Raw genomic sequence first — 6211 nt, 5'->3', positions numbered from 1 at the left:
AAATTTCTCTGATAATGCCTTTATCATCTTTGTTGCCTTTCTTGTAGCTTTGGGTACTACAATGCTCATCTTTACCTTTTCCTTCACTTCCTCATAGGTTCCATACCTTAGCTCAGTAGCATGCCTCGATAATGTAAGAAATGCATCAATTTGCTGTTGTGTGATGTCAAGATCAATCTCGTAACCCATAGGTGACAAAGATTGAGTTCTCAGTTCCACAACATTCACATAATAGTAATCGGTGTCAACTTCAAAACATATATCATTTTTGTATTTCTCTACTAGCTCGGGTGGAATCCTATATCTGTTATGCATTTTCTCTTGAAATTTACTGAAGTAATCATCCATAATATCATTGAAATTATCACCTAACTTCTTGATGAAGTCATTTATCTGATGGGTGATTGGTCGGTGTAGTTCCCAAACAACTTTACCGACTGATGGAAAGAATTTTTTAAAATAGAAAAACATGCATACAAGTAATGATCCAAACTTTAGAGTATTAGCCGAGTTGTTTTTCTTTGGCTTCCTGATGGTGTTTAGATTCTCAAACAGGTTCTTCAGCAACACCTCACATAGATCAATTTTCATTCCCTTTTTCACAATTTTGTATGTCAGGTCTACTGCTGCATAGGGTATACTATTTTCCCTTGCTGATCGGAAGAAACAGTAGCCCATTACTCTAATGGCAAATTTTAGTTCTTCATCCATGACATTGTTCAATTTCAATCCTCTGCAATCAGATTCCACTTCAGTTAAATTGATCAATTCCTTCTGTGATATCATCTTTTGGGCTCGGGCATGATCATAAATGGGGTAGTCAGTAATCAGATGAATGATTTCCTTGGTAATCTTAAATGGTTGCTCTTCTAGCCACATGAAATCATCGTCAACTCTGCTTAGAACAAACTTGACCCACTGGGGTTTGAACACACGGGGATAGGTTAGGGCTTCAGTTAATCCCTTGATCTTGATGTGCTCATACTTTCTATTCAATTTACCATCGGTACACAGCTCATCATAGGTGTCTTTGATTTCAACATAACTGAGTTCTTCAACATGACATTTGGTGAAGAATCTCACATCCTCGACTAATAACACTCTATCCGGGATGAGTGAAAAAGTGGTTTTGTCATCCATTTCAGAAGCAACTTTAGGAGTCAAAGAGTATTTTAGTGAGGGTTTCTCTACATTCTTGACAACAATGGGATCTTGGATCTTAGGTGCCATTTTAGATTTCAGATAAAAGCTAACAAAGGATCCTTAGGGTTTCAGGATTTCAAACGACCGACGCTTCATACTTAGCAGCTAATGGCAACTAGATACGATTAGTAAATCAGCTTAGTAATGCATTGAGATTGATGTAAATACCTTGAATTTGCTTTGTAGGAGGTTTAGATCACCTTAGATTTGCTTTGCTCTGCTCTCTCGAAAACTTGGTAAGTTGAAAATGACCGCGAAAATGCTTTTAAGTACACAATATTCCTTATTGGGCTCCGTGCAGGTTAGGTCAAAAACATTAAATGCTCTCGGTTCAGTATAAATTTCTTTCCTTTTTCTGCTTTAACCGAGTAACCAAACTTCCTTCATTCACTGACTAGACAGGTTTCCTGTATTCACCGACTTGATAGTTTTCCTGTATAGTGCTTTAAAAGACTTTGATAGAATTTCAAACTTACTATTACATCCTAATTATGCAGATTTTGAATTAAGTACGTAATAAAATAGGAACTGTTAAGATTTAGCCTTGAGAGAATGCATTCCCTTCATACCTTTATCAATTAATTTGGAATAGGTGCACCTAACTCGGTAGGTAAGGTGCTTTCTTCATTTGACACAATTTCCTTCTTTTTCCAAATCATCTTTAATTTTTCTTTTATTTCCTAAGTGTCTTTTCTAGGTTGATCTCTGCAATCTCCAGCCAAGTGTCCAACTTTGTCACAATGAAAACATGTCATACCAGGATTTCTCCATGATCTTCGGTTGTTCATTCCAAACCTTATAAAGCAGTTGGCACTTATATGTCCATATCTTCCACAACATTCACACCATATCCTTGTATTATAATCCCATGGTACTGCAGAATAATGTTGGTAAGGATTTGTGTGAGTTTGGTAACCTCTAGCATTTGCTCGGTGTGCATACCACATATAGTTCTTTTTCTTAAACTAACACTTCTTGGTACTATGTCCATATCTATTGCAGTTTTTACAAACCCTTTGAATTTTGCCTTCTAATAATTGTTTACAGACTTTGTCCTACATTGATTAGATGTGTGACCATATTTATTGCAATTGTAACGATAACCATTGGACTTAGTGACATTCGGTTGCTTACCTTTTCTGATTTGGCACATGTTGGCAGTGTGACCTTGATTTCCACAGTAGTTGCAAATAGGTTTCTTTCTTTTGATGTTGTTCTTGTTTCTTGTTTGCTTTGATGATTCTCCTCTCTTGGTAGTATGAATTCCCTTCTTTGTAGAGTCTTTTCCTTTGTAATCGAGTCCTGCATCCTTGTTGGGTCTTCTTGTATTCAGTTGCTCATCCAACATCTTTGATGCTTCATAACTCTTCTTGAATGTTTCTTTGGATTTCTTCTCTATTTGAAGTACATCGATCAACCTTGACACTTCAAGTTTCAATGCTTGATTCTCATCATCCTTCAGAATTGCTTCATGATGTGCATAACCTAGTTGATCTGATAGATTTTGTTGAATTCTAGTAATCCTTGTGATTTCATCATTCTTATTAGATACTAAGGCTTCAAGTTGTTGTTTCTCTCTTTCTAGATCTCTTACTTTGTCCTTGGATGTCCTCAATGCATCAAGATTTTTCGTCATCTGTGTGCTGAAATGTTCATGTTCTCTTTTCATTGCTTTTAGCTGATTAGCCAGTGCTTTGTTCTTTTCTTTCAATACTCCAATAATTTCTTCAGTCTCTTTAGATATACTGTTCTCAGATGATGTCTCAATTTGTTCCACTAACTCTTGAGAATCCTATAAATCATCAGATAATCTTCTTCTCACTTTCAGAGATTTTTGCATTTGCCTTTGCATGTCTACAATCACTTGATTAGCATGATCCAGTTCTTCTTGCAGATATACAATCCTCTGAGATTGTTTATAGCCTTCCATTGATAAGATCTTTCTCTTTAGGTAGTTAAACCCTTTTCCAAGATTGAAGCTCTGATACCAATTTTTAGGTCCAATATGGAAAGCTAATGTACTGAGAGGGGAAAGGTGAATCAGTACTTCAAAACCTTTCTTCAACAATAACTTTACTATTATGCATAAACCGAATAGTGCAGTAACATAATATAAAGCTAAAACAAATAGATAACAATCATACATGATTCACTCCATAACACATATATTTTGGTTACGCAGAAACTCTTGGTTAGAGAGAAAAACTGCGGTGGGGATGGCACCCACAACTTCACTACTGCAATAATAAAGAGTGCTCGGTTAGAGCTACATGTTTAGCTATTTCTGATAGCTTACCCTGTTAGGAGTAACAAGATCTGTTAGATCTACCTTGCTAAAGGATTTTACAACACTTAATCTAAATGTTGCACCTGGTTAGAGGCTTTACAATTTATAGACTTGATTAGAGTCTTTTACCCTATTAAAGGTTTCTCTTACAACTTCAAAATATTACAATAAAATCATTACAAATATTTACAACTTTACATTTGGAATGTCATAGAAGATTCTATGTGCTCAGAATAGATTACCTTGCTTATAGCATACCTCGGTAACCCATATAGTAACTCGATAAACCCTTCTGTTTACTCTATTCTTTGATTGTTCTCTAAAAACCTTCTTTGTGACCTCTGTGTCTCTGTAACAATCTTCTTACACTCATGCACACACACCTTTTAATTCTTAACTCATGTTGTATAAATAGATCTCTTATGTCGATGATCCATTCATTGCTTTGATCTTACAAATATGATTTATCGAATGAATAACCATGCAAGATATTTCATTGGTTAGATGACCTCAAAATCATACACAATCTTTAAGTGCAATTTCCAATGTGATAACGGTTCTATGTGCCTCGATCTTGTAACATGTTTTCATAAGTATGTCTAGGTTCAATGAATCTGGTAACACGTTTAACTCGGTGTATATCAACTCGATGTGTCATCTTTGCTGCTCGGTAGACATGGAATGATACTCGGTAGGCAGTTCGGTGTAAACTACGCTTTGAGACTACTTTCTTCTGTAACCGACTAGACTGTGCATACTGATTGAATATCTCAGTAGTAGTAACCGACTAGAGTATATAGAATAACTTTGAACATAAAACTAATGGCAACTTGATAAGTAGTAACAATAATCATGAAATCAAGAAAATAAAGTAGAGATACATACCTCCCCCCTCTCTTGATCCACAAGCGAATCAAGTGCATTCAACAAATCCACATAGCTCAATGGCTGCTGTACATGTAAAATAGACAAAAAACACTAATCAATCTACAAACCCCAACTAATACTTGATTTCAACATTTTCAAACAATTCTACAACTAAAAATGTGTTCAATTACCTTCTTCCCACGTTTTGGCATCTTCAAGGAATTCTTTTTCCTAGGACGAGCCCTAGACGCGGAGGGGGTACCCTAAAAAAACAAAATTAACATGAGATATTAGTATAGATAATTATTTAAACATAATTTTAAAAATCTAAAATGAAATGACTTGCATATTCCATCAAAACAATACATAAAAAGGGTTGTACAAAATATGACACCGTATGGCCTTGTAGGACAAAATCGATCGCTAAGAGCGTGATGTCATCAATCTGGGACATTTCGTCCCCTATCAACACCTACAAACCAAAAATTGGACCAAGCATTAAAGATAGTTAGTATATATTATATTTTTTTGAATTCAAGTGTACTATTCTATTTTAACATGTTACAAAATTTATACCTCAGGCATCGAAGTTGCAACTATAGTAACCGGGGGAGGAGTATGGGATACCACTGCTGCATCCTGAAATGCATATTATTTGTCTCAATTTAAATCGATGTATAAATAAAAGTTCATTTATGTAATTACAAATTTAAAGTGACTGATAAATAAAATGCTATGAATTCAAATCAACACACCTGTGTCTGTCGCTCATGGGCAAACACCATGTTCATCAACTCATCTATCAGTGCGAAATCCTTAGCCGTGCAGGCCTGACATATACTCCCGCAAATCATGCATGGATGAGATGAGGATCCATCTGCACCAGCTGCATCATCTATCCCCAAGCATATCCCTGAGCAACTGACACACATATGCTATATGGGCTCTCTGTCGCCACCTAATGGCTCATCATCCAATACAATAGGGTGTGCTAATGATGTCCCATGCTGGATGATGGCACTAGTCAATGTTGTGGCCACCTGAAGAGTCTATAGCTCCATCGACTCTTTCAGCTCTACTGGGACAGCCTGATGCACCTTGGGTTTGGGTGCTAGGGGGCGACGACTCTCCACGGGTAACGCCTACGGGCTCTAGGTCTATCTTGGGCAGAGCCACCACCTCTACCATGGAACTCTCTCATGTCAAAATAGTTTGGGTGCACATTGAGCACAAAATCACAATATACTTTTCTGAAAAAATATAATGGCACCTCATAATTATTACAAGGTGGATTATCAAAGACCATCAACCAAATCTGCCAAAAAAGATTCTTCATCTACACATTGGTACACCAATGTATGGGAAACCTTTTTGCATTAAGGGGTAATGACTAACCGGTTTTGGGATCAACGAAAAGGGCACATATTTGTTGTTTATTAATATTTTTGTTTTTTACTCCATCATATGATAGCCCACCGGCATAGAATTGACGACACCTATCCCTAAAGCTTCCCCATTTGGTAATTTGTGTGGAAATAGCTATGGCACCACTAGCTAATGTTTCTAGGCTAGTGGTGAGGGATTGATGATGCTCAAGTTCAAAAGTTTTCAATTTAACAATCAGTTTATTGATTTTAGATGTATTTTGTTCTAACTGATTAATTAATTGCTCCTGTGTTTTGGGTGTGTGATCAAAAGGAGGAATTGGGGGTTGTTCTTGTTGTGGATTAAAAGAATTTGGTTTTTGAAACAAAAAATAAAAATACCTAATCAAAATCAATGAAATTAAATTCAAAATGTAAAACAAATTGAACAAACGAGAAAGAAAGACAAAAAAAAAAAAAAAACTAACCT

The sequence above is a fragment of the Cryptomeria japonica genome, chromosome 3 (genome assembly GCF_030272615.1).
Source record: "Cryptomeria japonica chromosome 3, Sugi_1.0, whole genome shotgun sequence".
NCBI lineage: Eukaryota > Viridiplantae > Streptophyta > Pinopsida > Cupressales > Cupressaceae > Cryptomeria > Cryptomeria japonica.
Note: the sequence above shows the minus strand (reverse complement) of the source record.